The following is a 27500-nucleotide window of genomic DNA, read 5'->3' on the forward strand; positions in this document are numbered from 1 at the left end:
CCAATTTAGTGGCTATTTAAGCAATGAATTTATGAATGGGTCATGGGTTGTATATGAATCTGAAGAAGCAGCAATAACTTCTGAAATATTCATATGCACCCATCACCTATTTTTCCTTCTTCAATCACATTATTATTTACATTTGACATGTTTGGATACAAAAGGTCGTAACAAAAGAATGTTGGTTATAATTTCAATAGAAAAATCTGTAGAGATAACCTTAACAAAAGATTTAATAGCACTGCTAACACAGTAGAACATAGTATTGACTTATAAAGCATTTAATTTACTATGTAGTATATTACGGCTGCATAATAAAGTTTGGTTCCTAACAAGTAATTAATTCTCCTGACTTCATGCTCCAAGTTCATATGTAGCCAGGATCAAGTTTACCTTTCATCTTTTCATGGGTGTAAATAATAAGTACCAGCTGAACACTGAAGTCAATGTAATTAATTTAAACCCTTCCGAAAATTACTGGCCTTGTGCAATGGATCATGAGATAGACTGACTAGTTTTCTTAGCTATAGCTGTTGTACCTCACTAATTTATGCACTCCTCTTAATAACAAAAAGTACTCTCTCTCTCTCTCTCTCTCTTCTCCATTTTCTCTCTATTTTATTTCTATTTTCTGTGATCTTAAGTATTTATATTTTATTTTATATTAGCTTTGCGATATTCTTGATGTGAAGTTTCTCATTCTGTTTAAAAAGAAAATTGATTAAAAAAGAAATCACACACACGCACACACACACAAAGTGGGCCAGAAGTCATGTACCAAAACATGTGACATTTTATTTATATTACATTATTTTCTTCTACTATTTTGTCATTCTCTATGGTACATATATACGAAGACCAATATACCCATCATAATTACCTGTCTGATTCGTGTACACCAGGCACATGCATCACAACCATATGAGCTTGACATGGTGATCCCATATCAAGATAAATGGCACATGATCTTGCAAATGAAACCCCATCAAGATTTTCTTCAGGTCAAGCAGTCCATCCCACTTTCAAGGACTCTAAATAAGGATGTTTAAGGATGATGAATGAAACACCCATGTTTCCAAAAGTGAATTATTCAAGCCCCCAAAAATTCCTCTCAACACATGGTTATGATGCTTCCCAACTACTGCTCATTGTCAGAAATGCACGCATTGTCAGCCATTAAAGAACATGCTCAACTGGTTAAGGTCAAGCAGCTGACAAGAAAGTCTGTAGTTTTGAACAAAATATTTGCTGTAGCCCATCTTTTATGCCAAGACAAAACAGGTGCATGATAACATTTCCAGTCAGTTAAAACCAAGATGAGCTGTGAGCTCTATTCTCCTGACTGTATTCTTTTATCTACTGTTTTACTCTTTATTCTTCTATCTACTATTTTATTCCTTATAAACTTTGAATTTCCTTGACTAGATCTTTCATACATACTCACTTTGTCTCTGATGATGGAATACCCAGTGTAGAGACATGGTAGTCTATCACTTCGGATATCCAGAAACAGCTGTAAGACTTCAAATTCACCTTGCCCTAATTAAATATTCTAAATGACTTGAGATACTTGTCCTGCTTGTTTTTGTTGTCCTTTTAACTCTAATATAATATATACCTGCTAACTCAGAAGCCTAATATGGATCCCTAGTTCCAGCCACAGCTGTGAGCTTGGAGCCTAACAGATGACCAACCATACTACTTACTCAGCACATTTATTTGTTTAGATCACCATTGAACTAAACCCTCATACTCTCTCTCACTCTCACTTTATATATATATATATATATATATATATATATATATATATATATATATATATAGATACATACATTTATATATATACATAATACATATATAAATACATACATACATACAAACATACATATATATAATGGCTGTCTGTTCTTTGTAGGGCTAGACCTCATCTTGTACTTATATTGCTCTTTCCTAGCACTTGAAATCTTGAATGACTTTTCAACAACGAAGGGTGTTTGAAGAGCTGATCACATATACTGCAGCAGTATCTCATTTCAGAATTGGCTCCGTTTTCCACTTGTTTATTACAAATGATCAATCCTCCACATAAATTGTAGGATTTTGACAGACATTGCAGTGAAACTGGACAGCCAGAATGATATTCCAATAGTTCAAGTATATCTCCACCATATGAGCGAGCTTATGCAATCTCTTACCAGAACAAGATATGCACACTTTTGTGTATAAAAAATATCTAAAGAAGGAACGAGAAACTCTTGTAATGCTATTGATAATAATCTCGTTTCTATGAAACTTTCATTTCATTTCAGAATGCTTATCTCTGTGAAGCTCAAAATCTTTAACATCATTTGGAATCATAGCTCTCCATGCTTCCCTTTCTTCTGCAAGTGATTCAAGTCTTTTGAAACTTAAGGCATTTCAAATTAGATTTTAAAGAGTCTTTGTGTACAAACGCACACACACATATTTTGCTGTTTCTTGGGAAAATAATTATGCTAATAACAATAACACATGCACAGGTTCAATTCCATTTTATTCTTAGTCAGTTGGTTAGATACCTAATAAAAATCGATATGCATATGTACATGCACAATAGGCTTATATGTATATATATGTGTGTGTGTATATATATATAATATAATGTATAATTATATTTCATCATCATCATCATCATCATCGTTTAACGTCCGCTTTCCATGCTAGCATGGGTTGGACGATTTGACTGAGGACTGGTGAAACCGGATGGCAACACCAGGCTCCAGTCTGATTTGGCAGAGTTTCTACAGCTGGATGCCCTTCCTAACGCCAACCACTCAGAGAGTGTAGTGGGTGCTTTTACGTGTCACCCGCACGAAAACGGCCACGCTCGAAATGGTGTCTTTTATGTGCCACCCGCACAAGCCAGTCCAGGGGCACTGGCAACGATCTCGCTCGAAAATCCTACAGGAGCCAGTCAGGCGGTACTGGCAACGATCTTACTTGGCTTGCTGGGTCTTCTCACGCACAGCACATTTCCAAAGGTATTATATATAATTTATATATAATATAAATGATATATAAATATATGCATATATCCAAACCTATATGTACATACCTACATATATATGTATACATACATGCATACATGGGTACAGGACATCAAAAGAGCGTTAAACACAATGAGAAACGAAAACATAAAAACGAAAACATAGAAAACAAACGTTTTTCGAACAACGAAAAAAACAAACAGAGAAACGAGACATGCAGCATAAAGAGTATACCCTTTCATCAGTTGTCCCTGTTTCATCTACTCCACATTTCAAATGCAAGGGCAATACGTGACTTCATTGAAACAGTCCTTCCCAGAAAGCAAATTAAATAAAATTTGGGATTTTTTGCAGAGGGTGAAAGTGTTAACAAAGACAGGACAGTGAGAACAAGACGGTAAAAACAAACGGTGAGGGCTATTGAGCCAAGACGATAGAAAAATTATTATGAACGCTAGGTATACGAGCCATAAGAGAAGAGACAGAAAAAAGCACGTCTTTCCTTTAGGAAGGCAGTGGACAGAAAAAGAGATCCCCTTTCGTCATGTGTCAGCGACGAGAGAGTTAAGGAGGAAGAGTGAGAGAGAGGGAATGGTAATAAGGAGAGAAGAATAGGGAAAGGGTTGGAGAGAAAGACAGAAAGGATGAAGAACAAGAGAGGGAGAGAGATAGACAGAGAAGAGATAGTAGAAGATTGTGCATCCTAATTATTAAGATAAAACTTACTTGGAAAAGGATGCGTGGCGTTTGATCATATAATAATGTAAATAATATATAACTATATGCATATATCCATATATATATATATATATATATATATATATATATATATATATATATATATATATACATTTATGGATTTGTGTTGCAAGATTCCTGATGTGAAGTTGTGTGTTGAAACAGATATTGTTGTATTTCAAGATGGACATTTTATTTTTGCCAAATAAGCACTCGCACTACATATTTATTCTTCACTCATTTATTATTGTTCTTATTCTAACTGATGTCCATTGTCTGAAAATCTTTCATCACACATCTGTGACCTCCTCAGCAACACTTTCCATCTCCATGCGTGCTCTTGCTCTGCTTGAAAGATTTCCAGACAATGGATTATAGATATAGTCATTTCCAAAAATTAGTAAAATTAACAAACAACAAGAGGACATGGGAAAAAAAATAAATACTAGCTTGATGCTCAGTGAAAAGAGAGTTTGACACTTCAAGTATAGCTCTTCACCAGAAAAGAAATTGCCAACAGCATGTGTGTAATTACATTGATGCATACATAGAAAATACATACATAAAAAATGCATACAAAAATAATTCTTCAAGGCAGTGCCCCAGCATGGCTGCGGTATAATGACAGGAACAAGTAAAAGATAAAATATAAAAGTTATATATATAAATGTACATTTGGCACACTAAGGTAACCATACACAGACCTTACATATTTCATTACATCCTTAATCTCTTAGTATACTCTGTTTTTATTATTATTTTTTCCCCAATCATTGTTTTCTGTTTTACAATATTTGTTGCTGTTTATTCTTATTACCTGGGCAAATTATTTTCTTGCAAATTGATTCTGTGAATTATTCTGCAAGTGTGCATGACACATATCAAGATTACTGCTACAGACATACACACACCGATACATTCACACAAACTGCAGACTACATTCTGTCTCAAGAGAGTTGTATCAGTCAAAGTTTAAATGATTCCTGCCATGGAATAGTCTGTGGTCACTACCAATAGCTATATGCATCAGTGTATAATGTCACTATTTCCAGACTTATATTCTGGGAGGAATTTCATTAACAGAAAGCAAAAAAAAATATCCTCGATTTATTTTTGGTACATCCTCTGCAGCCATAATGATTTTGCTCAACTTTCTTAAACTAATAAATTCTGTCAAAGAAACTACAAACTACAGCTTGTAACAGTAATTAAATAAGGTTTTGAGAGTGACCAAGATAAAGAGTTTAGTAATATTATATACATACACTTATATGTGTGTGTGTGTATACATATATTAGTGTATGTTTGTATGTGTGTATATATATATATATATATATATATATATATACATATATATATATATTTTGTTGTTGTACTTGGGGATGGTCATATTGCCAGTTTAGCCAATAAAAACACACGCACTGTATATTTGGTGTTAATTTGCTTCAGCTTTATATTACATTAATCTTAATCTTATTTCGGCCAGAGTTCTTTCGTCACACTTCCGTGACCTCATCAGTGGTCCTTTATTTCTTATGTGTGTCTCACCTTGCTAACTATCAGCCATTTTGTATTTTGTATTCCTATTGTATGTGTCTACGCATGCGTGTCCTTCAACGTGTCTATGTCTTTTGTAAGTGCATGTGTGTGTATGGGGAGTGTCTGTATCAGCTATATTCTCTGTTAATACGTGTTCGTTTGTATTTGTTTTTATTTATTTATTTGTTCATGTGTGTGTTTTTTTTAATTAAAATTGTTTTTTATTGTTTTTTTTTGTGTTTAATTAAATTTTGTTAACGTATGTAGTATTTAATTCCATTTGTTTATCTATGTATTGTATTATATTTTGTTCATATTATTATTGGTTTATGGGTAACATGTCACATGTTGTGGTTTGTGGTTTGTGGTTTGTTAGGGGTGTGTGTTAGTGTTCCATTCTAGTTTCCTATTCAGGCTAGGTTTCTCTTCTATTATGTGTGTAGCTTCAGTAATTTGTCTAAGTGCTGCATCACTGTTATGTGTGGATAAGATTTTAATCTCTATGTTGTTGATTGAGCCTCTATGTTCTTGCTCAGCGTGCTGGTACAGAACTGATGAGTTCTTCCCTTCCTTAAGTTCCCTCCAATGTTCGTTTGCCCGCTCCCCTATGCTCCTTGCTGTTTCGCCTACATATGTCATTGTCTTATTTCTGCATCATCCCTCTGTACATCTTATACTATAGACCACATTTCTGGTTTTGCAGTTCGTTTGTGGGCTAAATCTACATACGATACAGTTCCTATCAGTGCAGGGGGTTCTACTGAAAGGGTATGTTCTACTGATAAGGGATTTAATAGGGTTGCCTGGCCTTTCAACAACCTTAATTCTTAGCTTAAGTTTGTCTAGGGCCCTTCTAAAGCGGTACGCCAGGTCGCCTCTAGGGGTGGTGTCGACGAACATGACGCTCTGGTACTTGTGGCTATCGTACCATGAGCTTGCCTTCCCTATTTTCTTCTTAGCCCTTTCTATGGTGTTCCATGATTTTCTCCTATAGAGTGGGCAAATCCCATTCCTATCGTTGCGTTTGATCGTTTCAAACTTCTTCATAGCTCCTTTGTATATTCTGATCCTTTCTTTATGGCTGTAACCTGAGAACTGCATGCGGTGGACAAAATGTTGTATATGTCTCTTTAATTCTGTAGGGTCGCACATGCAGGAGACATTTCGCATTACTCTGACAAGGTCTGCCATCAATATGTTGAATTTGGCATTGTCCGCAATAGCCGAGTTCCGGTGGATCAGGTATTTGGAGGCCATAGGTTTTGTATAGTGTGAATGGAGGATTCTGGTTTTATTGTTCTTAGTTTCTAGCCAGAGTCGAGTATATAATACAGGTAATCTATGGTTATGGTGTTTAGTAGGGTAGTCAATCGTAACTTTAATACTCTGGTGGATGGAGTTAGCTATTTGCTGGATGCTCTCCATAGTCTTAGTTTCTATTTCTATTTCAGGAGTACTCTCTTGTGGGGGTGTCTTTTCCACTAAGTTGATATCATCGACATATCGAGAGTACACATTCACGAGTATGGAGTTCTGTGTCAGGCGTTCCTTAAGCCTTCTGTCCCACCATACCATGAAGAGATTGGCCACATCACCGGCGATACTAACACCAATGGCTGCCCCCTCGTCCTGGGCGTATAATTTGTTGTTAAATTTAAAGGTGTGGCCTTTTAGGGTAACCTTTATACTAGCTCCTAGTGCATGTGCGATCATTTTCTTTACCTGATGGATATTAGTGGGGGTCTGTATGGCTCTGGTCCATCCACTCCATCTCTCTATAGGGGTCTTCCTAACCATAGAGGTAATTGTGGGTGGTCTACCTCTTAAACGTCTACTAGGGCAGAAATCTCTAAGGTCGTATCTATCTAGATATACATCGTCATATGTCAATCTAAGTAGGAGGCCCAGTTCTTCTGTGTTGACTTTTTGGAACTCTACTTCGCTCTCGTTGATCATATCCACGCACTTTTCCACTGCAAAATCCACGTCGATAGATGGGTATAGTGATACCACATCCATGCTACCCACTATACACCCTGTCAGGCTGCAAGCGTTGTTACAGTCGTTCATCCTGCTGAGGAGATCTTCCGTGCTATCACAGACATCAGGTGACATCTGGATTATGGGGCGTATGATCATTGAGAGGAAGTAGGAAATCCTGTAGTTGCTAGCGACATTCGCTCCACAGACTGGTCTTGTTGGTGGTCCCACTACAGGATTAGTTGTTACTTTGTGGTCCTTACGGAGCCCATACAGCGTCGGGATATCATTGTTCCAGGCTTGGAAGTTGTTGGCTGTGCGCTTCTGGGGTCTAAGAACAATTGTCCACATCATCATGTGGGCATTGAGGACTTTTTCTCTTTCCTCATGCGCCTGTAAGGTTGTTACCTTCGTATTGGCGATGTGAGGTTGCATTGCCTGGATATAGTTCGGCAGGCTGTCTATTGACATTCTGCCGGACTTATCTGTGGGAAGGCATACCACTTCTCCATGAGCTTGTGTAGGCCACTTGCGGGTATATTCCCAAGTTGTTGGGCCTCTATCTTATTCTGTCTCTGTCTCTTAGTGTATAATTCTAAAATTTGTCTAAGTTTTGTCCTAGCTATAGTGAACTGTGCTTCCATGTGGTCAAGAGTATGTTTAGCGATGCAGACTCATTTGTTAAAGGGTAATGTTGTCGGGTATACCCGGCTCATATTATAAGTTTTGTCATGTATGTTGAAGAATTGAGTGTCAAGGAGGTTAGTATTCCTGTTGTTGGCTCCTCTGGGGTTGTCTTCTTCGTAACTACTACTACTACTATTACTGCCGTTATTGCTACTCCCATTCATCCTGCTATTCCTACCACTACTATTGTTACTGTTATCACCACCACCACCACCACCACCACCACCAATACCACCATCACCATCGCTATTGTTACCACCACATCTAGTGTTTTCTGTTTTAAGTCTACTGACTCCCTGTCCAAGAATTCTGTTGCATTCAACTTTATTCTCCCTCTTGACCCCCATGGCCTTACCTTTGTCTGTGTTCTTGTGCCTATGGTTATCTGTGTCTGTGTGTCCGTTCTCCCTGTTATTGTTGTTGTTGTATTCGATTTTTTCTCTGTTATTGTTTTTGTTTCTATTACAACATTTTGTCCACCGCATGCAGTTCTCAGGTTACAGCCATAAAGAAAGGATCAGAATATACAAAGGAGCTATGAAGAAGTTTGAAACGATCAAACGCAACGATAGGAATGGGATTTGCCCACTCTATAGGAGAAAATCATGGAACACCATAGAAAGGACTAAGAAGAAAATAGGGAAGGCAAGCTCATGGTACGATAGCCACAAGTACCAGAGCGTCATGTTCGTCGACACCACCCCTAGAGGCGACCTGGCGTACCGCTTTAGAAGGGCCCTAGACAAACTTAAGCTAAGAATTAATGTTGTTGAAAGGCGAGGCAACCCTATTAAATCCCTTATCGGTAGAACATACCCTTTCAGTAGAACCCCCTGCACTGATAGGAACTGTATCGTATGTAGATTTAGCCTACAAACGAACTACAAAACCAGAAATGTGGTCTATAGTATAAGATGTACAGAGGGACGATGCAGAAATAAGACAATGACATATGTAGGCGAAACAGCAAGGAGCATAGGGGAGCGGGCAAACGTACATTGGAGGGAACTTAAGGAAGGGAAGAACTCATCAGTTCTGTACCAGCACGCTGAGCAAGAACATAGAGGCTCAATCAACAACATAGAGATTAAGATCTTATCCACACATAGCAGTGATGCAGCACTTAGACAAATTACTGAAGCTACACACATAATAGAAGAGAAACCTAACCATAAACCAATAATAATATGAACAAAATATAATACAATACATAGATAAACAAATGGAATTAAATACTACATACGTTAACAAAATTTAATTAAACACAAAAAAAAAACAGTAGATAAAAAATTTTTCTTTTTAAAAACACACACACATGAACAAATAAATAAATAAAAACAAATACAAACGAACACGTATTAACAGAGAATATAGATGATACAGACACTCCCCATACACACACATGTACTTACAAAAGACATAGACAGGTTGAAGGACACGCATGCGTAGACACATACAATAGGAATACGAAATACAAAATGGCTGATAGTTAGCAAGGTGAGACACACATAAGAAAGAAGGAAACAAAGGACCACTGATGAGGTCACGGAAGTGTGACGAAAGAACTCTGGCCGAAATAAGATTAAGATTAATGTAATATAAAGCTGAAGCAAGTTAACACCAAATATACAGTGCGTGTTTTTATTGGCTAAACTGGCAATATGACCATCCCCAAGTACAACAACATCTGTTTCAACACACGATTTCACATCAAAAATCTTGCAAAACAAATATATATATATATATATATATATATATATATATATATATATATACATGCATTTATATACACACTATAAACAAGTTTAGTACTATTATATACATACACTTATATGTGGGTGTGCGTATACATATATTTGTGTATGTTTGTATGTGTGTGTATATATACATGCATTTATATACACACTATACACATAAATGTAAATATATCATATGTATTAATAATAATAATATGGGTCTTAATAACTGATGAGATGCCGGAACAGACTTTAGCCCCAGCATCCAAAACTCTGAGTTTTATTATGACAACCAACTAATTGCCACATATTACATTTATATGTATGTATATATTAAACACACACTCACACACACACACATATATATATATATATATATATATATATAGGGGAGAATTTACGAAAAAACAATAGACGAAGACAGGTGGAGTAAACAACAAATGGATGTATTAGTATAACGCTCAGGAATAGAGAAAGTCTTTAACGTTTCGAGCCTATGCTCTTCAAATGAAAGGAACACAGAAAGTAACAAGGAGTGAAAAAAAATATAAATGTAGTGGTCAGTGATCTATAATTTCTATCACAAGAAGAAAAATAAGCGAAAATGAACATTAGAAATATAAAAATGTAAAGGCTTTTTATGAAAAGTAATGATAGATATATACAATTAGATGAACTGAGGTAGGAATAAAAGTAATAAAAGTCATTATTGTGAATTGTCAAAGTGATTCAAAAGCATACCGGTTTTGTAATGTTACTAATCATTGCTTTGAATGCGCACTGATTACTGAACGGTGTCAGGTCTACTAGTCTCTGAGTAAAAAGATTATGTGTAAGGGAGGTAAATAGTTCTGGATTTGGTGCAATTAGGGTAGATCTAGATCTGTAATGTGAATGGTGTATGGGATGTATGGGAGTTAGTGGTATTAATTGAAAGGTTAGTAGTGTTCTGTATTATGTTATGTATTCATATTTAGTTGTGGAAGATATTTATTGATGAAAGTTGCCTCTTTATTCATTCTTTGTTGTATTGAGGCGTTCTTTGAACATTGATAGAAGGGAAAAATTAGGAAATTAGGATTAAAATTCCTCGCACACCTTTCTATGTGTTCACTGACCTGTTGTGGATGGTAGAGTTGTTCTTTGTGGAGAGTGGTTCTTCGACGGTGTGATATTCCTGTTTTGCCAATATAATTATTACCACACCCTAAGCATGTAATGGGATAGTTTAGATTTTCCGAGGCACAGGTGAAATTTGATTTAATCTTAAATATTTCACCTTGTTTAAAGTGGAACTCTGAACCTTCCAAGAGGTGGGGGCAAGTACCACAGTTAAATCAACCACATTTTTTCACTTTTGGTTCTGTTGTTAATAGATATAGTCTTGCGCTGGTTAATATGTTTTCCAATCATTTAGGTTGCATTTTGCTTTTGATAATTTTGTGTGAGCCTAAAATTTTGTTCATTGTTTTATCTCTTGTGAGGATGGGTAGATTTAGATGATAATGTTAAAGGCTTCGTTGTTTCTAGAGTTATGTGTGGAGATGTATGGGAGTATTTTCAAGTCTGGTTTAGTATTTCGGTTGACTTCCCGTAATGTTCGTATATCTATTTCCTTAGCTCGTTTAATTCCATCATTTATTAATGATATTGGGTAATGTCTTTTGATTAGTATTGATCTGAGTTCAAAGAGCCTTCGTTCAAGGAGCCTTTGTTCACAAGTATAGGTGTCCAGATTCTTTTTGCTAGATTATAAGGTATAACAATTTTTATGTGTTTGGGGTGACATGAGTTGAATAATAGGTACTGTTTAGAATCTGTAGGTTTATAGAAGATGTCTGTTTCAATGTGGTTATTATCCTTGAAAGGTGGGAAGCCCAGAAAGCACTCACTGATCTGAAAAATCCATTCATTACTTCTTCAAGAAAGGAGAGCCCAGTATCTGTGTCATAGCTTATTGCTGCTTTCCTTTGCAAATAAGATCATTGCCAGAATCCTATTTAACTATCTCTGAATCATCTTTGAGAAAAACCTTGCATGAGTGTACTTTGAAAGGAAAAATCAACATCATATTTTGTGCCAGTTAAGTCACGAGAAAAGACTAGAAAATCAATGAAACAGAAAGGTGATTCAAAGCTAGGAAGAAATTATATAACACAGAATCTTCTTGAAAAACTTTAAGCCCATAGCATTAAAGCCACCCTCATCATATATTGGCTCTGATAGGCTGGCTACGTATGCTTTTTGAGTAACAACACATTTTCTCATCAAATTCTTATGGTGAGTTCGGCACCGGAAAAAGAGTACAAGGATGCTTTTTATGACACTACAAAAATCGATTCAAACATTTTATAAGGAAGACCAACTCAATCTGAAAACTCAAGAACAAGTGGGTTACAAACTCGTGTATCAAACTATCTCAGCTACTGTGGAATTGCATGTCCTAAAATATCTCTGAAATAAAGAGGACAAAGATGTAAGCATTGTTTATTTGAACAATGCCCATCTCTGTCTGTCAAGTGCAGCTCTGTGCAGACACTTGTTCCATGAGAGAATCACTTATTAGAAATACCAGTGTAACAAATAAGAGAGGGAAAGTGGAAAGAAGTACTTTTCCAGAATATTTAATGAATAACTGATGATGATCAGTGTCATTGAAATGAAATAGCTTCAACAGAAATGAAACATCATAGTTACAACATGTCAAAGTCCTATCTCAGTATCAAAAAAAGTTAGGGGCAAAGTTTTCTTTATTATTATTATTGCAGTAACTATAGCCATTATGATTATCATTTTCATACCAGCTCTGTACCAATTCCCAGCATATTTATAACCTTACATATTTTTTTACGTGTTTAGGTGTGATTTTCGTTAATTTTGTACCATTCGCCATTATGATTAGAAGCAAGTATCTGTTTCTTAGCATAAATCCATACTTGGTTTTATATTTTATTATTAGATTTTACATTTCATAAACTATATTTCTGGTTTCCATGAAAAACTATAATAAAATATTTCATTTCTGGAGAACCACTTATCTTAATTAATAATTTCAATTCTGAGAGCCACAGCTGGACAAGTTGATAAGGTAATATTTCAAGTATTGATGTCTTGCATTTCTGACATAGATCATTTGGTTATAATATTATTTTAACCAACAAAGGCCACTTAATTTTAAATAGGATCCACTTTATAACCTTTCCTGGTGATCACCAGTGTCAGATAATAAACTTACTATAGGCCTATCAAAACTAATAAAATACATGATAAATTAAAGTTACACTTTCACTTTTAATAAAGTATCAAGTTGCTGTTTACAAAAGATCAAATGATAAGAGCGTCAGATTCAAAACTTATAACTATTTTTAATTTATTGAATACTAGCTCAAAATACTCAAGGGTTGTTTGCTACTTAATTATGTGTAAGCTAGATTGATGCAGTGACTGCCAGCACAATTAGCTAAATTTTGCTTCAATTTCCAGATGCAAAATGGCTACTGTAAACTACATAAAAATAGATTAAAATGAGAGCTAATGAGCTATGCTCACATTTTGGGGTGAGGCTACAAACATGAAAATAGATTTCAGAGATAATTAAAAGCGTGTAAAGATATCTATTAATGGAAGCTGAAAAGCAAACCAATGTTAATGAAAGACATACAAATTAAAGCATCTGAACATTGGTTTATGTTTTGTGTCGCAAAAAAAAGACTTCACTCTCAGGTAAACGAAAAAAAAACGTCAGAAATATGTTCTGTAGTTGTAATAACGTGTGTGCACATATGTATATGTGTGTGTGTGTGTATGTGTATGTGTGTGCATATATGTATGTATATATCTATATGTTGTAATAATTCATTCAACAGCTTATGTTGCCTATTATGCTGAATTTTAAAAGATTTTGAAAGAAACTTTTTGCAGCAAGATAATATTTAAATTCATAAGTTTCTAAGACATAGATACTTGAAATCATACTTCATCAACATGGACAGCTGTGGCTCTTGAAGTTGAAATTATTAAGTAAAATGAATGGTTCTTCAGAAATGAAACACTTTATTATCATTTTCTTCATGGAAAATAAAAATACATTTTTTCAATTGTAAGATGAAATATGAATGAATTTATGGTAAGAATCATACAAAAGTATGGATGGAATTCAAAATGCAAACGATAGGGTAGTAGTTTCTCCATTAGGTTTTGTTAAAATAAGAAACCTTAATCCTAAAATTCTTTACTAAGAAGGTAATCAATGTAGTATTGTAAATATCTTCATAAAGACCAAAGAAAATAACTTGGTGAGCAAAATTATGAAACCCATTTCAAATTCTATAAAGTGATATGGATAACAATTTTTTAAAATGAATTTTATAAAATGGCAATCAGCTACATATTTCACAAAGAAATATTATCTGCATGTAATATTTGTATTGTGAATTTTAATTAAAAATTTCCATCATGTTATAATAGGTAATACTGGTATGACAGATCTAAATGAAAGATTTTATTAAAAAGAATAAAAAAAATTTGGAAATTTGTTTTTAAAGGTTTAGATTTTCTCTTGTAAATTAAAAATTAATGAAGAAAATTCTTACATTTTATTAGAATGAACCTTATATATGTATTGCAAATATATCATACCATATTATGGCAGAAAGCAGGAATAAGAATTGTCAATGTTATTGTCTTCCTAAGAGCATTCATGATTTGGCCTCAAATCAAAATTAAAAGCTTGTTAGGTGCTTAAATTCATCAAAATTGTTGTCATCATTGTCATTATTATCATCATCGTCATCATTATCATCATCGGCGTCATCATCATCATCATCATCAGTAGCAGCAGTGTTTTATATTTGCTTTTCCATACTATCAAGATTTGTATGGCTTTTTGAAACAATGTTTTATAATCAGATGTCTTTCCTGTTGCTAACCATTTCAGCTGCCTCAAACTACATGAAGGGATGTGCTGCACTTAGTAAGAAACTGTGATGCACTTTAATTTATAACACCCATCAGCTAAGCAATGGAATTTCTCTAAGCAAAATCATTCATTCTAAGACATCTTCACATTGAAAATAAGTGAATGCTGGCACAATATTTTGATTTCCTGTACATCTAGAACTATACATATGATACTACTATAAGAAAGAAACCCACGATTTGAAGTCATAATGAATATAATATATTGGATTTATATTAAAGAATTTCAAAGGAAGCAAGCAAGCTGGCAGAATCATTAGTGTGCCAGGCAAAATGCTTTAAGACATTTTATCTGTCTTTATGTTTTTGGTTCAAATCCCATTGAAGTTGCTTTTATTTTTTATCCTTTCTGGATCGATAAAGGAAGTACCAGTTGAGCACTGAGGTCAATGTAACTGACTTTCCTTCATCTCTTAATTTACATGGTTCTGGATGGATTATTGTTGAATAAAGATAACATGGTGAGGGTTGGAACATTACAGATTATAGATTATAGGACAGCTTGATCATGGCCAAGTTGGGAAAGAAACAATAATCTATCAGTCAGTTTAACACCTGGTTCATTGGTGACATTAACAAAACTCTCTTATTACAAATAGCCGAACTAAGTTTGTGGTCAGAGGATAATTTCTTTCAAACATTTACAGGGACCCTGAAAACAGCCATGACTATTTCCTTTCCTCTTGTAACAAATACATCAGATAAAATAATTGTTATACACATGGTGCCACAGCTCATGAGCTGAAACTAGATCAAATCATATCATCATCATCATCATCACCCTCATCATCATCATCATCATCGTCGGCATCGCCGCCGCTGTCGCTGCCACTGCCTTCGCCGCCGCCACCACTGCTGCCTCCGCCTCAGCCGCCGCCTCCGTCGCCGCCTCTGCCTCCACCGACTCTGCCGCCTCCGCCGCCGCTGCCACCAACACCACCACCACCATCATTTCTTTAATGTCTCCTTTTTCATACTTGAAAGGAAACAAAGGGAGTTCATTGAGATACATACATACAGTCAGATGGCGCTGCTTGTCACCAACTTTCACCTGTTTACAAGCAAGGTAATATTACACCATGACCAGGCATTTTTTTGCAAAGTACTGGAAATAAATGACATTGCTTGTCTGACTGTGATACTCATTTATAACTACGATACAATGTCAAACAAGGAGACACAAAGACACACACACAATCATCTACATACATATTTATATAAACATACAAATATGTATATGTGTGTGTGTATATATATATATATATATATATATATATATATATATACATATATATATATATATATATATATATATACATATATATACACACATATATATATATATATATATATATATATATATATATATATATATGTATATATATATATATATATATATATATATATATATATGTATATATATATATATATATATATATATATATATATGTATATATATATATATATATATATATATATATATATATATATATCTATATATATCTATATATATATATATATATATATATATATATATATATATATATATATATATATATATATATATATATATATATATATCTATATATATATATATATATATATATATATATATATATATATATCTATATATATATATATATATATATATATATATATATATATATATATATATATATATATATATATATATCTTTTGGAAGTCGTTGTAAAAATTACATAATACAGTTTTTAAGTATAAAGGAAGGGATTTAAGTTATAAAATCTTTTATTAGGATGTTACTAACCTATTTTTTGGGGGAAAAGAATTTTTTCTAGTGGGTGAGTGCTTCTGATTAATCTTTTCAAACACACATGCTTCTAGTGTGCATATATATATATTTCATATTATGTGTGTGTGTGTGTGTGTGTAATAATGAAAATGAGGAAAAAGACAAATTCAGAAATTATGATTGTTTCAGTAAATGAACATATTTTATTCCATATCACATATAAAGATATGTAACATATATAACATATGGAATATGTAATATATGCAACATAGGCAATAAAATAAAATAACAATTATTCTTTGGTCACTCCATTGAACTATAATTATCCACTTAAATTTTATATATATATTTCCTCTTGTGTTCTATATACTCTGAGAATGCATTAAAGCCCTTTTCGGGGCTACTTTAATTGAATTCTTACTATCGGGTAACTAATTTCATGTTATTACATAACTGACTTCACAATTTGGGTATTCATAACTTGTTGGGAATTCCAGAAAACAAGATCCTGTGTAAGACAGTTCGGTATTCTCTGTAAATGCACAAAAACTGTTTTAAGTGCTACATACTTTGTATTGTTGTTATTGGCTTAGCAAAACAATTATGAGACCAGAACCAAGGGATAAGCCCAGCTTTCCTGGGAATTACTGGGTACGTCAGCTAGTATATATACATTCTTTAATTCTTTTATTCTTTCATTCTTTTATCTGCATTAGGTCAAGTTTTTTAATGCCAATATGGAAAGAGTCACAGTATGGCATACATACTTTCTATTTGTTCCATCACCAGTTACGAATAGTCATTGCTAGCTATTTCATCTTTCAATATTCCAGCAGGGAATCTGTATTTATTTGCTTCAAACCTATAGAGCCATTATAGTGACTTCAGATGTACTTGATGTTTGTAAGCAAAACATTACTAAGCACATTCAGACTTCCAGGCATGTATTGACACACATGATCATTGTAAACAAAAGACACATTCAGACGATGTCATTTGTTTTGTATATATCTGCCTAAGTACGCCTGGGTTGTTTGTTATTCAATAAAGAGTTGGGATGAAGTAATTACCTTCCTTGGAAAGATGTTAGTTATTGACACCAGGAAGGTCATCAGACTATGAAAAGCTCTGTGCCAACTTAGTTTTGTTTGACCCTTACAAACATGGAAAACAAAACTAGACATTACAACAATGATGGTGATCATGATGATGAATGCCTACCAAGTAAGAACGGATTCAAGACATATGCACACATACATGCCTATATACATATATATATATGTGTGTGTGTGTATGTATACAAGTGTGTATATGTGCACGTACATGAGTGCATGCATATGAGTGCACGTGTGTGTGTGTGTGTGTGTGTGTGTGTGTGTGTGTGTGTGTGTGTGTGTATGTATGTATGTATGTATGCATGTATTTGTAAATATAATTAAAGATTACTTTGAAGCAACATAGTTTGATTTCAACTCTGCTACACTTTGACAATTCTTAGTCTTTCGTGTTTACCATATCTAACTCAAAAATAATATTGATTTCTTGCATAGATAATTCTTTAACAATCTTTGACTTAATTCTGCTTTTATTCTCATTTTATTTTTAATTCCAGAAGAAGCTAGGAACATTGATTTTTATGTTCTTACTCTGTAGCAATTTGAAGATCAGAGAGACACATTGTGTGACATGATGGTTAGTTTTCAGTTAAAGCTCTAAAGGAATGGCACACAATTAAAAAGATTCTTTTGAAAACACATAAAGTTATACAGACATATATTTATAGGTGTATGTTAATGTGTGTGTGTGTGTGCACGTACGTGTGTGTGTGTATGCAATTATATATATATATATATATATATATATATATAAATTTATAGATTGGTACATATAGATATAGATGTACATATATATATATATATATATATATATATATATATATATATATATATACTATGTATATTATATGTGTTTGCATATATATATATATACATATATATATCTGTATATGTATATATATATATATATATATATATAAATATATATATATATATATATATAGATGTGTGTGTGTGTGTGTTTGTGTGTATGTATGTATAATGTCTATAGTAATAACTTTATTGCAAACAAAAGTGGAATGTGTATATCCAATTGTGAGCATACCTGTTCATGTGTGCACAGACAATACAGAAACACACATTTACGCATTTGTAAGACATTATATATATATATAAATATATATATATATATATATATATATATATATATATTGGATATCTGTCTTATATCTGAAAGTGTAAGTGCATATTCACATAGTTATGTGTGTACTAGGGTATGTATAGATGCACACACACACACATATAAATATATATATATATATATATATATATATATATATATATATATATATATATATTTATATATATATAGATATGTATATGTGTATATATATACAAATGTATGCATGTATGTATAAACATAAAAGAATCCCTCTATTTTCTCTCTCCTTTTCTGCACACACACAAACACATCAGTATATAATCACATAGGTGTATGTACTTGTTATAAATATTTGAATCAATTATTTCCATCAAAACAAATTTTCTGTGATTCAATAAAAACGAATATGAAAAGCAAATATGAAATATGTATGGAAGATGTATTAACATGTTATAAACAGAATATACACAATTAAAGAAAATAGTAGTATTAATAATAATTTATTTCTAGGAATGATCAGCTGAGGTTGAATTGCAGTATTAGTACATGATAATTAATTCCTGATACACTCATGTATAGCCTTTAGTAGTTTCGTTCATTGGACTGTTACTCTGTAGGACACTGCCTTCAAGGTTTTGTTAGTCAGTCATACTGATCCTCATTGTTATGGCAGTCTTGTACTTATTTCAAGGCAGCGAGCTGGCAGACACATTATCACACTGGGTGAAATGCTTAGTCGTATTTCGTCTATCTTTATGCTTTAGTTTAAATTCCTCCAAGGTCGACTTTGCTTTTCCTTCTTTCGGGGTTGATAAATTAAGTATCAGTTGCTTACTAGGGTCAATCTAATTGACAGGCCCCCTCCCCAAAAGTTCCGAGCCTTGTGCCTAGAGTAAAAACGTATATATGCTGACAATCAAGGCAGCTAGCTGGCAGAAATGCTCACAAGCCGGGTAAAATGCTTATGCGTATTTTGTCTGTCTTTATGTTCTGAGTTCAAATTCTGCCATGGTCGACTTTGCCTTTCATCCTTTTGAGGTTAATAGATTGAGTACCAGTTGCATACTGGGTCGATCTAATCGACTGGCACCCTCCCCCAAAATTTTGGGCCTTGTGCCTAGAGTAGAAAAGTCTTGTACCTATGTTATCAATATATATTTATTGAATGGTTTAGTCACCTTTTGATATACAAAAACACAACTTGATACATCAGTATGTACAAGCACACATATAATGTATGTGACAGGCTTCCACATAGTTTCCATCTCCCTAATTCTACTCACAAACAACTGGACAACCCAAGGCTAGCTTCTTAGCCACATGGCTACTTCTGCACCTGATATCTATAAATAATATCTATTTCTATGTAATATCATGTATAATATGGTTATTCTAGGTGAATGTTTTTGTTTATCCCCAAGTCAACCTTGACTTACCACACCTATGATTAATGGTGTTCCAGCCATGACCATCCCAATTTTTTATCAGTTTATCTTAGACTACATCATCTAATTTGTCCTTAAGGAAAGGGCATCTGGGTATGATTTGGTGAACTGTTGATAAACTCTTGTAAACTGGCACTTCTTCAGTAATGATGACAAGGGTTACAGTTGATCTGATCCATGGAATATCCTGCTGGTGAAATTAGCTTGCAAGTGGTTGAGCCCTCCACAGACACTTGTACTCTTGATGTAGTTCTCAAGGAGATTCAGCATGACACAGAATGTGACAAGGCTGGCCCTTTGAAACACAGGTGCTACTCATTTTTGACAGCTGAGTGAACTGAAACAACGGCAAATAATGATTCTTGTTCAAGGACCCAATACGTCATCGGGAATTGAACTCATGACCATACAATTGTGAGTTGAATACCCTAACCACTAAGCCACATGCCTTCACTTAAATATTTGTAGGAATGTTGAAATGGGAAAGTTAGAGTTGTGAGCTTTAAAAGCGGGTTGAGCACATTGCATTTATACAATATTATTTGTAAGCAAAGTAGAAAATTATGTAAATTATCATTTGTTTCATTCCAAAGCTCAAAAGGATAAATCTTTTGCTCTTCCTCAAAACCCACTCAACAATAAACCATCTGCTTGTTGTTCAACTGAAGTTTGCCACTTTATTTCAATGGTTTATATAACTTTGTTATTCTTACCGGCTCTGCTCAAAGGCAATTTTATTTTAACTTTTATTCTGGAAAGTAGTCAGTGTCCACAAATCATTTCAAAGCCTCTGAGACTGCTGTAAGGAAGGTATCTTTACACTGGAAACCTTCCTTGAACACTTTTAGCACTGTGGATTCTGCTAAAGACTTCCAATGTGCCAGGTAATGGAGTTAAACTGGGAAATGGATTCAGTCTAATCACCTAAGTAGACAATGGTAGGATTTGAACTCAGACCACACAGAGCTGGAACAAATGCTGCAATGCATCCAGTCTGACATTCTTACAGTTTGATCATTCTAGATCGGTACCCATTGACCATTCTCAACTGGTACATTTTTATTAATCCTAAAATGAGGAATGGCAAAATTGACCTTGGTGAGATCTAAACTCAGAGATCAGGGAACTGGAAAAGATACTGTGAAGCATTCTATCTGATTCTCTAGTGACTCTACTAATTCACCAGTGATGTAGAGTAAGATCTGAATGTGTACATTGTACAGTCAGATCAATTCAGGCATGGGGGCATGCACAATTGCAGTGCATCACTGCATCCACTATTTGTCAGTATTTGCTTGGGTAAACCCAGGCAACCAGCCCCACTAACTCTATCTCATTCTGTTTTCGTTTTTGCAAGACATTTCCTCATCTGCCATGACCACACGGCATGTGGCATTCCAATTGGGACCTCAGAGAAGAGAATATGATATGCAGAATCCAACTTGGAAAAATGGAGCAATATGACCAAACTGTCTGAGCTGACACTTTTGGATCATACAAGTAACATGTTGCATTCCTGTTTCTGAGTATAGCTATTGGTTGGTTACAAATATCGACCAATGGTAACCCCTAATAGTTAGCACTTGTGGTACTAAATATGAAAGTAAACGTTATTCTACCATCTGTAGTATCCATCATACCATGTATTACCAATACATTATCCCTTGAGTAATTCCTTTGCTAGGTGTACACAGGGTTTAAACATCCCCTTAGATTTTCTACAGCCAGCTTGCATGCTGGCACTGAGAGTATTCAGCTTAAATACTGGGGCACTTGCTCCAGGACTTCCCAAGACTATTACCAATTTTATCAGGTCCTGAAAGAATTTTTTTTCCTATTGTCAGTTGATGAGATTTGAACCTAGGATGCACAGAATTAAAACATATAATACATAGAATCTTTTCTAGTGCTTTAACTAACTTGGAGATTGTCTTTATTTGTCAAACCTGAAAAAAATAGAAGACAATGCTGACCTAGGTGGGATGTGAACTCTTTAAGCTCAGAACACAAATATTTAAAGTAATACCACACAACATTCTCTCCAATTATACAGCTAAGTGGATGAGGTGTTTCTCTCACTGCTCATTAGTCACTATTTGAAACCAGTTGCAGCTGTGTTTCTGTATAAAATATTTTATTTGATATACTCAATTAACCTTGCTGTCAGAAATAAGATTATATGAGATTGTTACCATTATAAACATGTATATTTGGATCTTAATACCTTCTTCAATTTTCAAGAGCTACTTAAAATATTTTCTGATATTACTATATGACAGCAGTCACAAACACATAACTACATTCATATCCTTACAGTAAGAAATACTCCATAGTAGCTACAGATTTACTGTCTGTGATCCCACAAGATTGAGAATTATTATTTTTTTACATTCGACTTCTGTGCATCCATGTAGAAACATGTAGGTTCAAAACATGAAATCAAATTTCTGACTGAGCATTTGATGTCTCAAGGAAGAAAAGGCCCTGTTATTGGTCTTTTCTGGTAGTTTCTAGTTTTGTATTCATCATTGAGTTTCCGTTTGTGTAGTGCTAAATTATTGGTTTCTGTTTGAGACCACCTGTCCCCATGTGTATCAGTTGTTCACCAATGATTTCTAGTCATATATTTTGTTGTCACACTTCTTCAAGTTACCCTTATTTACATCTTTGAAACTCGTTTGGCTTTCTCAGAATGACAAAACTTCTTTTGGCAACTTTCTGGCATTCACACAACATTGTATGCCCATCAAAGTTAACATTGTGCAGCCACAGTTTCATATAAGAAATATTAGTTTGCTGAAGCATACTGACATTTCTGCCTCTTTTCTACAACTGGATATGCTGGAGTTTTTCAGACATCTTCAAAAACAATAGCTCGAAATTATGAAGTTCTTGTTAAAAACTTAGACAGATTTCAGAAATATATAAAAGAGTAGCTTCAACAATTGTCTTATACACTGCAAATTTGGTTGTTTATGTCATAAAAATGATATTTATGCATTTGTTACATAAGCAAATCAGACTACTGAAACAGTGAGGACGCTTGAGACCAGTGGTAATGTCACATTCATATCCAGTGCTAGTGAACATTATATATCAGGAATTTTATCCATTGTCATATCATGCAATAGAATGTTTACATGGCTTTGTCTTTACTAGTTCCAAGAGAGACTCAATGTTGATTTTCCACTGTTGTCATTTCTTCTGCTATATCAAATTGTATTAGGCTGAGTTCCATTCAGTAATTATCAACTCCAGTCATAATACATGATAACTGTACATCATTGTGACACTAAGCCTCTGTGGTGATAATCCTATGTGAACATTGAGATCTTGAATGTGATCAGGAGCACATGTATGAGATGGTATCAAAAGGTTCCCAGACTACTTATGTTTAATAAAAAATGACTTATTTACTTAAGTTTTAACATCCTCTCCTTTGAAATAGCTTTCTTGCCTCTTTTTGGAAACTGGCCAGGAAGTTGTTTTCCATAAGTGAGTTGAGGACCTTCTGTGATTCGCTCTGGATCTTGACAATGGTTTTAAGCCTCCGACCTTTGAGCTGCATTTTCCTTTTGGTGAAGAGATGGAAGTCTTCAGGTGTTACATCTAGTGAACAGGGTGGGTGAAGAAGTGATAACATGTTGTTTTTGGTGAGAAACCACGAATGAGGAGAGCTCAGTGATAGGGTGCTTTGTCGTCTTGAAAAATCCAATTCTTCATGCTCCACAGATCCAGTTGCTTTCACTGAATGTTCTACCTCTAATGATTTAAAACATCACAGTAGAACTTTCAATTGATGGTCTGGCCTGGGGTGGGGGCACGGGACGAATTCTTGATGCACAATAATGCAGTCCCAAGAGTGATGCTCATGACAGGTCTTCCAGGTCACTCGTCATCTTCCAGGGATGTTCTTCTGCTTTTGGAGTGCCCGTGCTACTCGAAACATTGCAATATGAGCCATTGCCTCGTCACTGTCAGCTTGCCAAAGCATGTTCAATATCTCTGTAGCAGATTTCTCAAGTTTAATGCAAAATTTTACCTTGGTGCTTTGCTCTTGTCCATGACAAAATTGTAGACTTCAACATATATGTGATCAAAACAACACAAATTTCACAACTCGTAAAGTAAACGCAGCAATGTCACTCAGCACACTGCCTCATGAAGGTCGCTGCTTGTAATCACTGTGCAAGGAAGCATGTGCTATAATCTGTTGGCACACTACAGAACTAATCCCAGAACTTTTTGATATCACCTATCTATTTGGTTGGCAGAATAGTATGTTGGTCATTATTAAACCATGCATCTCACCCTTAAGTAGGAGCAGAACACCAGCATTCTGTTGCACACATTTGCAGTAGTGCTTTATTCTGGTTTAAACCTTTTACACCCCATGTTTTGAGATCCCTCAGTATTATTATGTCTTGCTTTGGCATTCTGGATAAGGTACAATCTCAGACAGAGTAAAATTTGTTTTTAACTTCCATGCCTGCATCATGTGTAGGATTATATGCATTAACAACTGTTATCTGTCAGTTAGAAGCCTGGAGCTTTAAGCAGAGATTCTTTACTCTTCTTGGTGATTAACTATATTCAAATTTTCTCTGAACTTTAGTATTTACAGACAAGTGTTTTGGCATTAAATGCAGCACCACCCCATTGACAGTATGTGAGTTATCAAATCTGCATTTACTTCTCCAGTACCATATTAACTTGGTTATCTCTAGTTCTTCAAATATCTCTGTACAAGAATACATTCTTCATTCATTCAAAGTAATGAATTTGTATGACAGAGAAGAAATCAGCCTAAGTATTTTCTGTATCAGATCTTATAATAAAACCGTTTTAATATGGTTCCTTGTAACAATAATTTTTTGTTCTACATTCATACATATATATGTGTGTGTATGTGTTTATATAAGAACATGGAACTATATCAATGTATATGTATATAAATATAAATGTATATAGATATGTATATAAATATAACTGTATATGTGTGTATATGTATGTATATATATATATATATATATGTATGTATATATATATATGTATATATATATATATATATATATATATATACATGTGTGTGTGTGTGTGTGTGTGTGTGTGTGTGTGTGTGTGTATGTATGTAAATATGCATGCATATATGTGTGTGTATGTGTGTATAAGTGTATGTAGGTACATGAATATAAAAATATTTATACATATATGAACATGAAAATTTATGGATAATTGTGTATATGTATATAGAGATAGGTGTATTGTAAACGAATGCATTTGTGTTAATCTATTTGTATGCATTCACAAATTAATATACATACATGCACAAACACACACACACTCATTATATCTGTTTGTGTGTGTGTATTTCTAGCAAAGCACATTGTTTTGTTAATATTGAAGAAGCTAAATAAAATAAAATAAAATAAAATAAGATACTTTAGTTCTGGAAAAGAAATCTGTAATTCAAACAAACTAACTGTCTTGGGAAATCTTCTGATGTTCTTTCAATGTTATTGCTGTTGATACTGTTGTTGTTGTTGTTGTTGCTGGTGTTGTCATTGTTGTTTTAGGAAAATAATTTTAAAAAAATATCAAACTCTTTACCATCTGCTGTTTACTTAGTACTATAGATGTTCGTTTTTGCTATTCTCATAATTGTTGTTGTCGTTGGTGGTGGTGGTGATGCTGCTGCTGCTGCTACCATTGTTGTTGTTATGTGATAGTTTTGTTTCTATTGTTGTTGATTTTTGGTTTGCTCTTAATATAAACAAGATCTGTCATTTTAACCGAACTGATGTCCAAAGTGTAGTAAAGGGCTTTTGGCATTAAATAACCTCTACACTCAAAACCAGTCACTTTACCTGGAAACAGAAGGAGAATTCTGGAGGAAGTTCTGAAGATCCTGACCAATTCTAGAAGTAGAAGAATAGTATTTATTCATTCTTTTATTTATTCCAGAAAGAAGGCAGGGTAACTCGAGTCAATGAAAGAATCTCTATTTGGCCGTTTCACCTTATAGAAATAGCAACTAAATGATTCCCAAATTACAATCCATTATTATAAATAAAGGATGGAAACTTTAGACAATATGTGTAATCTACTATAATAATACATTTGTGTTTTTTCCCCATCACAACATATGAAGGAGAAAAGAAGGTGTGCATACACAAGGGAAGTATGCGAATGTTTGTATGTGTGAATCAGCATTCTTTCAGTAACAAACGATGATTGATGTCACATCTCAAAAAATTTGGTAATAAAAGAATTAATTAACTAAAAGTGTGGTTTTGTACCTTATTTATATATAAAATACTACAATTAGCTGCCATTTTTGATGGCACTGGGCCAGCTAGTTCTATATATTTCTAAAGACACAAGAAACATATGGTTGTACTGCATTTGAACATTGGTCTGTTCAGAGGTGTCTCTATGAGATTGAGGTTGAGAACTAATAGAAATAGTAACCATAATAAATCACAAATCACCTTTTCAAAGATATGGAAAGACACATATTGTGGAAAATTTATTTCCCACTTTATCTATTACCTGTGTAGACTTTTATTCAAATTCATTTCAGTTCTCTTTTGTGTAATTATGATGAAAATCTTGTACAAAAGTCCCTTGACTCAGTGGAGCATGAAGCATTCCTTGATGCGTTCATTGCAATAGGCTTAAGCCAAACATGTATTGACATCCATGCAACAGCTATGTTACACCTGGGACATAGCATCTCAGAAGTAGTGTTCATACAACATGAATTCAGACAAAGAGACTGACGTCATTTGTTCTAAGATTTTTATTAGCGCATAACAAGAATTATTTAAGGAAATAAATTTGAAGCAAGGTAGAATAATGTTAGATGGAAATCTCTTAGGACTAAAATTTTACAGATTACATTGCAAAAACCATAAATTAGGACTACTAAAACAAGCAGGGCAAGTACAAATAGAGGTTGGAAGAAGTACAAGGAAAATATCAAGTACATGTCTAACTGCTAAACACCTGAAACAATTAAAAAATCTCAATAATAAAGAATACCAATTATTAAAAATAACTTGGTCAGATAGTTAACATGTCAGTTATGGAATAGTTTCGAGTAAGAATAATGGCAGGGTGCAATTATTTCAAAAGGTATAGCATTCTATTTTACATCAAAGAATTATCATTTCTTCTAAAGCAAAAGGTATCCAACCTATATTTGTTGCCAAAAGGGAAACATGAAAAGGGTACCTGTATGAGAGGATGAAAAATAGAATCAGAACATAAAAAATCTGAGAATTATGTAGAAAGAGAGAATTTGATGTGTAGAGAAAAGGAAGAAGCATAAAGTAGGAGAAGAGTTCAAGAAACAACAAAACCAAAATAGGGGTGAATAGA

At 34.0% G+C, this 27500-nt stretch overlaps 1 long non-coding RNA gene across 1 annotated transcript in view; it reads right to left on the bottom strand.

Annotated features, from left to right (window-relative positions):
* The window catches only part of LOC149134396 (uncharacterized), a 51722-nt gene that overhangs the window by 16512 nt on the left and 7710 nt on the right, over positions 1-27500 (bottom strand). The window lies entirely within an intron of this gene.

The sequence above is a fragment of the Octopus bimaculoides genome, chromosome 8 (assembly GCF_046866305.1).
Source record: "Octopus bimaculoides isolate indiv1 chromosome 8, ASM4686630v1, whole genome shotgun sequence".
NCBI classification, from domain to species: Eukaryota; Metazoa; Mollusca; class Cephalopoda; order Octopoda; family Octopodidae; genus Octopus; species Octopus bimaculoides.